Here is an 8,280-nt window from a genome sequence, read left to right as displayed (position 1 = left end):
TTCTTGTAGCAATCTGAATCCTCATATTTCCTCTGTAAAAGAAAGAAAACTCCCAATATATAGTACTCGATTTTGGGCTTTAGGGTTTAGAGTTTTAAAATAGGTGGCCCGCTATTTAAAATTATTACAATAGTCCAGATTACGAAATCTGCAATTTAGACCCAGTAAAGTTCGGCAATGGGATTTTATTCCAACACAAAAGTTGTAGCTCTAATTTTTAGCCTTCAACCGCCTTCTCGTATGCGCCAATCCGATATCTAGAGCTCAAGTTATGGCCTGCAGAGCGAGAAACAGTCAAAATGCAAATAATAAAATTAGAATTCTTTTTCGTCCCAAAGTTTAGAAATAAGCTAAAAAATTATTTTAAGCTATAAATAGCTTTTAAAATACCAAACTAAAAAGATAGAAACATGTGTCCAAATTCTACGATCAACGGGAGAACATAAGTTCTTCTTAGGGATACTAATTTAGCAAAGTCAAAATAATATATACATTAATCAAACTAAATATATAAAAGAGCTTCGCAAGAAGTTTAAGATGAGTGATTGCAAACCTATGGTTATACAATGCACCTTACTTGCTCACTTGAAAAAGTTTATGCAGGCCAAAAAGTTGACCAAAAAACCTATAGAGAAATGATAGGATCATACCTCATAGCTTCTAGACTAGGTATCGTGTTTAGTGTGTGTGTGCGTTTCAAGATTTCAAGATAACACTAGAGAATCCTATTTAACTACTGTTAAGAGAATCCTTAGATACCGAAAAGGTACTACCAGCCTTACCTTGTTATACAAGAAATCTCTAAGTACAAATTGAGTGGATAATGTGATTCTGATAATGCTAAAGATAAACTTGAGAGAAAGAGTATTAGTGGAAACTGCATCTTTCTAGGTGGCAACTTAATATCTTGGTCAAGTAAGAGACAAACCAGTATTTTCATGTCAACAACAGAGGTTGAGTACATTTCAGCAGACGGGTGCAATTCTCAACTACTTTGGATGAATAATAAACTTGAAGACTACAAAATCCTAGAATCCAAAATTTTCATCTATTTTGATTACACTTCAGCCATTTGCTTAACCAAAAACCCTATCCTAAATTCTAAAGCTTAACAAATAGAGATCAAACAAAACTTCAGTAAGGACTTTGTTCAAAAAAGGGTACTAAACATTCAATTTGTAGACACTAAACACCAATGGGATGCCATATTCACCAAACCACTAGCTAAAGATAGGTTTGACTTCATCAAGAAATCTTAAACCTTACCTGCATACCTGATTGATGTGGTGATAACTTTGAAGTAGTATAATTTTACATTAGTGATTATATTTTCTTGTAATATGTAATATTCATGTTATATAAAAAAAGGAAAATTAAAAACGAAAAGAGCAAGTTTCACTTTCAAGTATTTTTGTCTGATGACAATAGGAGGAGAAAAATATTTGATAATATGGCGGAAAAAAGAGAAAATAATACTTAGACATAGGGGGTGCCCTAAGTTAGAGGGAGTAAAAGAAATATAAAGAAAATTTATTATAAAAAATATAGTTTTGTTATCATCAAAAATGGGGAGATTATTGGAACTAAGTTGCTTTTTTAATTAGAATTTTTATGTTAACAAAAGTATTTTATGAGAACAATATATTTGACTTCACATAACGTTTTTGAAGAAAATCTAACATAATATTTAATTCAGATGATATGGTCAAATGTTATTGAAGAAAATCTAAAATAAGATTTGATTCTAATTTATGATTGAAGAAAATCATTGACCGAGTTGAAAAGAAGATTTGATCAATATTTATCACAAGAAGATATGAATTATTTACAAGAAGATTTTATCAAGATTTATCTACAACAAAATATGAACAATATCAATTTGAAAAGTTTATAAACTTAATCTAAACAAAATACGAACATAATCAATCTGAAGAATTTACAAATCCAATCTGAACAAAATTCGAACAAAATCAATATGAAGAATTTACAAACTCAAACTGAACAAAATACAATCATAATCAATCAAGAAGAATTGATCATTTTGGATTTAGAAAATAATTGACTAACGAACATATTATCAAAAATCATGTTCATAATTTTTTTGGAATACAATCATTGTTGACCAAACAAGGAATGAAGATACAATTCAAAATTAAACAATGACTAAATTGAAACCCTAATTTTATCTATACATAGATACTTAAGGCTGAAGAAGAAGATGATCGAAAATTCAAAAAATGAGTAGAAGAACTCAAGCTCAAAATTCCAAATTCATCTTAGAGTTCAAAGAGAGAAACACTTGTTCGAATGAGAAATATTTTTAAGTGTTTTTCTTAGAGTGTGATAGTCATTGTTATAATTAGCTTGTAAGAAGAAAATTACTTAAGTTCCAAATTCTTGTAACCTAGCCGCATAGTGGCTTTAGTGTTCCTTCAACAATTTGGGGTTATCAGTTTGTGTGGAGAGGACTTGACATGTAGGATCAAGGTGTTGGTTATGTTCCTTCAAAAAACTGGGGTTGTCAGGAGAAGACTTGGCTTGTTCGGCTAAGGTGGTTAGTTACTTAAAAGTCTGGGGTTGTCATCATGTATGGGAAGACTAGCTTGGAGGGTTTGGGGCTTTGTAATTTCATGTATTTGAATTAATGGATTAAAGTCTTCTGAATGAGGGGACTGGATTTAGCTAAGTTAGTGGTGAACCAGGATAGATCTATGTGTCCAATTATTTATATTTTCATTGTTTGCTGCCTTTTAACTCGGTTGCTTTTTCTATAAGTAATTCATAAAAACCAACAAGTCTTCATCAAATTAAAAAAAATTGGTTGTGAGCTTGTGGTGATTTTAGAAATTGTTGTTGTTGGTTTATGAAGAATAAGAGGAAAAAGACAACAAGGACAACAACACCTGCTGAAAGTTCCCAGCAACCAAGTAGTCAAGGTTCCCAGCCACAAGTTGTGCTATCTCAAGGATCTTAATCACCTCAAGTATTACAAGCACCAATTCAAGAGGCAGTGTTTTATAGCCTTATTTCATAATGTGTCCGTTTGGCCTTGTTTTGTAATGTGTATGATGTCCTTTTTTTTTAATTGTCATTTTGGTCTTGTTTTGTAATGTATATGATGGCTTTATTTTGTAATGTGTATTACAACCTTAATTCAAACATGAACCTAGTCTTACTGGTTTATTACATTTTGATACTATAATACATTATGCTTTATTGATTATTTATGTTGTATTTGGTTTAATTATTAAGCTTTATCTTATAATCAGATTCAATTTTAATAAAAAACAATGGTTTAATCAATAGCAATAGCCTTATCTTGTAATAAATGTTAATTAGTTTTATAGTAGGAGTGTGACTTATTGAGTTTTAATTAAAACATTCTAACATAAACCCAACTAGTAGGGTAATACATAACACAGTGGACTACAACATACAAAACAAAGGAACTTAAACAACGGCTACGTAACAACAACATCACCCTAAAATAAAACATAAACAACACACCAACTATAATTATTTGACATAGGAGCATGCTACTTTAAACAACATATTTCATAACATGTGTTGCAACATTTGCAAACACCATCAACATTACAAACCACCAATGATAATACAATTATGACTCTGTCAAATGTATACTTCTTCTCCAGCTCTTTCTCTATACATTTAATGTTCATCTTCAAATCATTCTCTATTATCTTTGACTCATTTTTCTTCTTCTTCATCTCATCAATCTTCTTTAGTAAAGATAATATAACCTCTTTGGTCCGATCACTCGTCTCATCATCAAACGAGTCAAAACATTTGCATGCTTTTTTGCCATAAATCTACACGATAAAGACACGTGACCAATAAAATCCAAAAAAATTGAATAAATCAATTAAGAAAAGAGGGATGAATAAATCCCATAGAAAGTGAATAAAACCATTAAGAACAAAAGGATAAACTTAAAAAATAACCTCAAAACAGAGGAATGAAGAAAACCGTTTAGAATAGATGAATGAAGAAAACAACAAAATAAACCTAAATTTGTGAATACCCAGAAAAATGAACTTCAAAATCCACAAATACCTTAATTCCATCCATACCTTAAATAAACCATAGCCATAAAATATCCTTCTAGGGTTTTCGAGTATCCACGAAGTCGCCAATGGCGTCTCGATTCCACACAAACAATGACGCAACCTTTTTCTTTGCAGGTTTGAAGAATTAGTTCCCTTGAAATAATACGATTCACTCATTCTTCTTCTTCTCCATGGCTTCATTCTTCTTTCTCGTCACTTCTTTATCTTCTTGTCATCTATATGTAGGGGGCGTATAGATATACTAACAACAATATCTTGATTGTTGCCTTCATTGTCGCATGACACTCTGTCCATGACATCATGCATCATTGTAATTTATTCCTTAAAATTATTTTCAAAAGGATGTATATTGTAGATAGAAATGTACAAAATATATGGTTAATTGAACGATAAATTAGTTTTAATTGCACCAAAATAACACCAAATCAATTAAATGATTCATGAATTGAACTACATATTTAAAACAAACCAGTTATAATCAAATTAATTCAAAAATCAGGTTAATAATTATTAAAACTTTTTCAATCTTAATTAAGATTTTTTCTAATAAAATTTTGAAAATTTATTTTTCTAAAAAAATGTAAAAACTTTTCTTTTTTATATTTAAATAATTTTTTTCTTGGAAAATGTTTTTGAAAAAAATTGAAAAGCATTTTTTTTTTGAAAAATTTTCGATTACTTTTTTGTCGAAATTTATTTTTATCGAGAAATTTTATATATCTATTTTTCTTGATAAAATTTTCAATTACTTTCTTCTCGAAATTTCTTTATACCCTTAAATTTGTAGACGTTGCTTAGTAAACATGTCACTAAATGTCTAAGGTTATTGTTTTAATCATAACTTGAAATCTATTGATCCTTTTTGAGTGATTCTTTTTTGGAAATGGAACTAGACTTAATTTTCTACATTTTAAGCATAAATTTTATGGTATTTAGTGAAGTATTGATAGTTTAAAATGACTCACAATTTATCAAAAAAGAAAATATTTGGTTTCAAACACCAAGGCTTAATTATGAAAACTGTTGTAGATGATTAACTAAATATTTAAATATAAATTATTTTTAAAAAAATAGACACAATCCTAGCTTAGGTTGATGCTTCTCCACCCTTGCCACTGTAGATATGCCTCCAATTGATAGTTTTAAAATTCTAAGTGTTTTTACCTCTAATGGTGTATCTCTTTCTACCTCTAAATGGTCTTTCTAAAATTCTAAGTGTTTTTTTGCCTTTGATGGTGTATCTTTTACTACCTTTAATTGATCGTTATAAAACACTAAAAATTTTTTTCCTCTGATGGTGTATCTTTTTCTACCTCTAATTGATCATTCTAAAATTTAAGTGTTTTTTTGCCGGTGAAACGCTATTTAACACAATCACTTCAAGACATGTTTCCACTAAAAATCCCCTTAAACATGTTTCCTCTTATACTTCCACGGGATGGTATCCTCTAAAAATTCCACGGGATGTGTTTCCTCTAATACTTCCACGAGACGCATTTCCTCTGATACTTCCACAGGACGCATTTCCTGTAATACTTCTACGAGATGCCTTTCCTCTAATACTTCAACTCGACGTGTTTCCTTTGATAACTCCACCAAATGCGTTTCTTCTTATACTTCCACTAGGCACATTTCCTCTTATACTTTCATTGGACGCGTTTCCTCTGATACTTCCACGGGACGTGTTTCCTTTTTTACTTCCACGGGACGTGTTTCCTCTAATACTTCCACTAGATGTGTTTCCTCAAATACTTTCACGGGATGCATTTCCTATGATACTTCCATGAGAGACATTTTCTCTAATACTTCTACGCGACACATTTCTTTTGATACTTCCACGAGACGCGTTTCCTCTTATACTTCTACATGACATGTTACTTATAAGACATCCACAAGACATATTTCCTCTGATTCATCCACATGATGTGTTTCCTTTGATTCTTTCATTGAACTCGTACCCTCTAATTCTTCATCTTGTCTATATATCATCTAACCACATTGCTTTTGGTCCATGAATCCTCTGACCATGGTTCCTCTGATCCATGCATCTTCTAACTACGTTGCATCTGGATACATATCCTCTAATCTATGTGCTTCAAGTCAGGGACTTATGATTTAATTTGCTCTAGAATTTCAATGATCAATTGTTGTTTACTAGAAGAAAAATTCACAAGAAGATAAACTTATTATTTACAAAGATATGATTCAGATTTTGATAGAGGACAAAATACTGAATAAGACTTAACCATATTCCTACTTCTGAAAATTCATGAATTGGTCCAACACTGTGTTCCTGCCTAGATCAAAACAAAAAATAGGAAGGAAGTTTCATCTGAACAATTTGCGAAAACAATTTAGCTTATTTGAAGCAACTACTCAAGTCTCCTTCAAGTAAATCATCAAGTCTGAACTAGTTTAATCAAATATTGAAAAAGTTATCAACTTAGTCAAACACAATTATTCCCCATCTTCTCATGTTGGCACCTTCAATTGACATTAGAGTTCGGTCTCAAGATTGAGCACTTTACAGTGTGTGATGAAAGATCGAAGAGTTCAAAATGTCTAGATTTAATGAAGAAGCTGCTAGAGGAAATATCAACATACTGTTAAGACAAACTCTCAATTAAAGTTTTGATGTAAACAAACAAAGGTTAATTAAAGAATGCTAATTATGATTCTAAAGGATATGTTAAGTTAACATGTGTTTTTAAGTGTACTAATCAAAGATAGGACCAAAGCAAGGCAAAGCAAAAATCAGCATAAAGAAAGCAAAATCCAAACCAACAAGAACCAAGAACGTTCTTGACAACTTCAGAAAAAACGGAGAATGTTCTCCATATACAAGAAAGATTGATCTCCACTGTTGAAGAAAAATTTGCTCCCAAATCTCACAATCAATTATTCTATATTTCAACGTCATGTGATTTGTTCTCTTCAAAGAATATAAAGGTTTTATCTCAACAAAGAATCAATTCAAAATACAGAATAGAAAAGCTATGGATTATGATGGATCTTGCAAATTCAAACAAGATTGATCATTCTCCAGTATATTAAACATTATTCTCTAGAATGATCATCAGTCTCCAGAATGATTAAAGAGTCTCCAGAATGATCATCAGTCACCAGAAAGATTAAACAATCTCCAGAATGATTATCAGTCTCTAGTCTAATTAAATAGTCTCCAGAAAGTTTAACAATCATTCTTCAGCAGATTGACATCATTCTCTAGTTTTTTTTTGCGCAAATCAAGACACTGTCTTGAACTGAATTCATCAACCATATATCGGAGAATCAAAGGGTCATTAAATCTATCCAAGAATGAGAAGCTTGAGACCAGCCATTTCCAATCATAGAAGCCGAACGCAGAATGTTCATGGACATAAATATTTTTAATTCATAAAGTTTGGTCTTTGGTCAAAACCTGACACATTATACTAGAGCACTTTCCAACGGCTCTTTTGTCTATCATTAACCTTCCCAAACCCTTTAAAAGGAAGGCCAAGCTCAAGAAATAATATAATAAGTTCAAGTGCTAACAAATCGAAGCAATCATTCACATTCATATACTTGAAATTCTATCATTCTCAAGAAGAGTTAGTTCTGATGTTAAATCTTCTTTTTAACTATATTGAATCTCTTGTAAAGAATCTAATCTCATACGCGAGTTGAGATCATTCAGATTCTAAAAACTCTTATCATTACTATGTAAGTGTTAAGTATAGTTTAAGTTGCTTGTAAAAAATCCTTTTATGGTTAAAAGGTAAACTGTAGATTCCTATATCTAAAGATTGATAGGTGATTGTTTGAAAGCCTTTCTAGGTGGAAAAGATTGGCAGTGTAACAAATCAAGGTTGATCTAAGCTGCTGGTGTAAACCAAGATTGTTATTCGTTTTGAACACCAAGTGAAAATCTCATAATTTTGATGATTGGACGTCTCTCGAGTTGGGTGAACTAGGATATATCGTTGTGTGGTATTTCTTCCATTATCTCTATTTACTTTAAGTCTGATTGGTTATCAAGTTAAATACATAAACTCAATTGTTGATTTTAACTAACCAAGAACGTTTTGCGTTTTCTAGTTAAAACCAACAACGTTCTGCGTTTTCTGGTTAAAACCAAGAACGTTATGCTTTTTCTGGTTAAATCCAAGAACATTATGCATTTTCTGCTTTCACTACCAAGATCAATCTT

The 8,280-nt window shown here is 31.1% G+C and overlaps 1 long non-coding RNA gene across 1 annotated transcript; it reads right to left on the bottom strand.

The window, feature by feature from the left end:
• Positions 1–3,335: 3,335 nt before the first annotated feature.
• Positions 3,336–4,375, bottom strand: LOC101491956 (uncharacterized). The gene is made up of 2 exons (XR_012162451.1): positions 4,092–4,375; positions 3,336–3,830 (listed from the first exon to the last, which is right to left on the bottom strand). It is a non-coding gene; the product is annotated as an uncharacterized lncRNA (long non-coding RNA).
• Positions 4,376–8,280: the final 3,905 nt, after the last annotated feature.

This window comes from Cicer arietinum, chromosome 3 (genome assembly GCF_000331145.2).
Source record: "Cicer arietinum cultivar CDC Frontier isolate Library 1 chromosome 3, Cicar.CDCFrontier_v2.0, whole genome shotgun sequence".
Lineage (NCBI taxonomy): Eukaryota > Viridiplantae > Streptophyta > Magnoliopsida > Fabales > Fabaceae > Cicer > Cicer arietinum.
The sequence above is the reverse complement of the archived record's forward strand: the minus strand, read 5'-3'. Positions and strand labels throughout refer to the sequence as shown.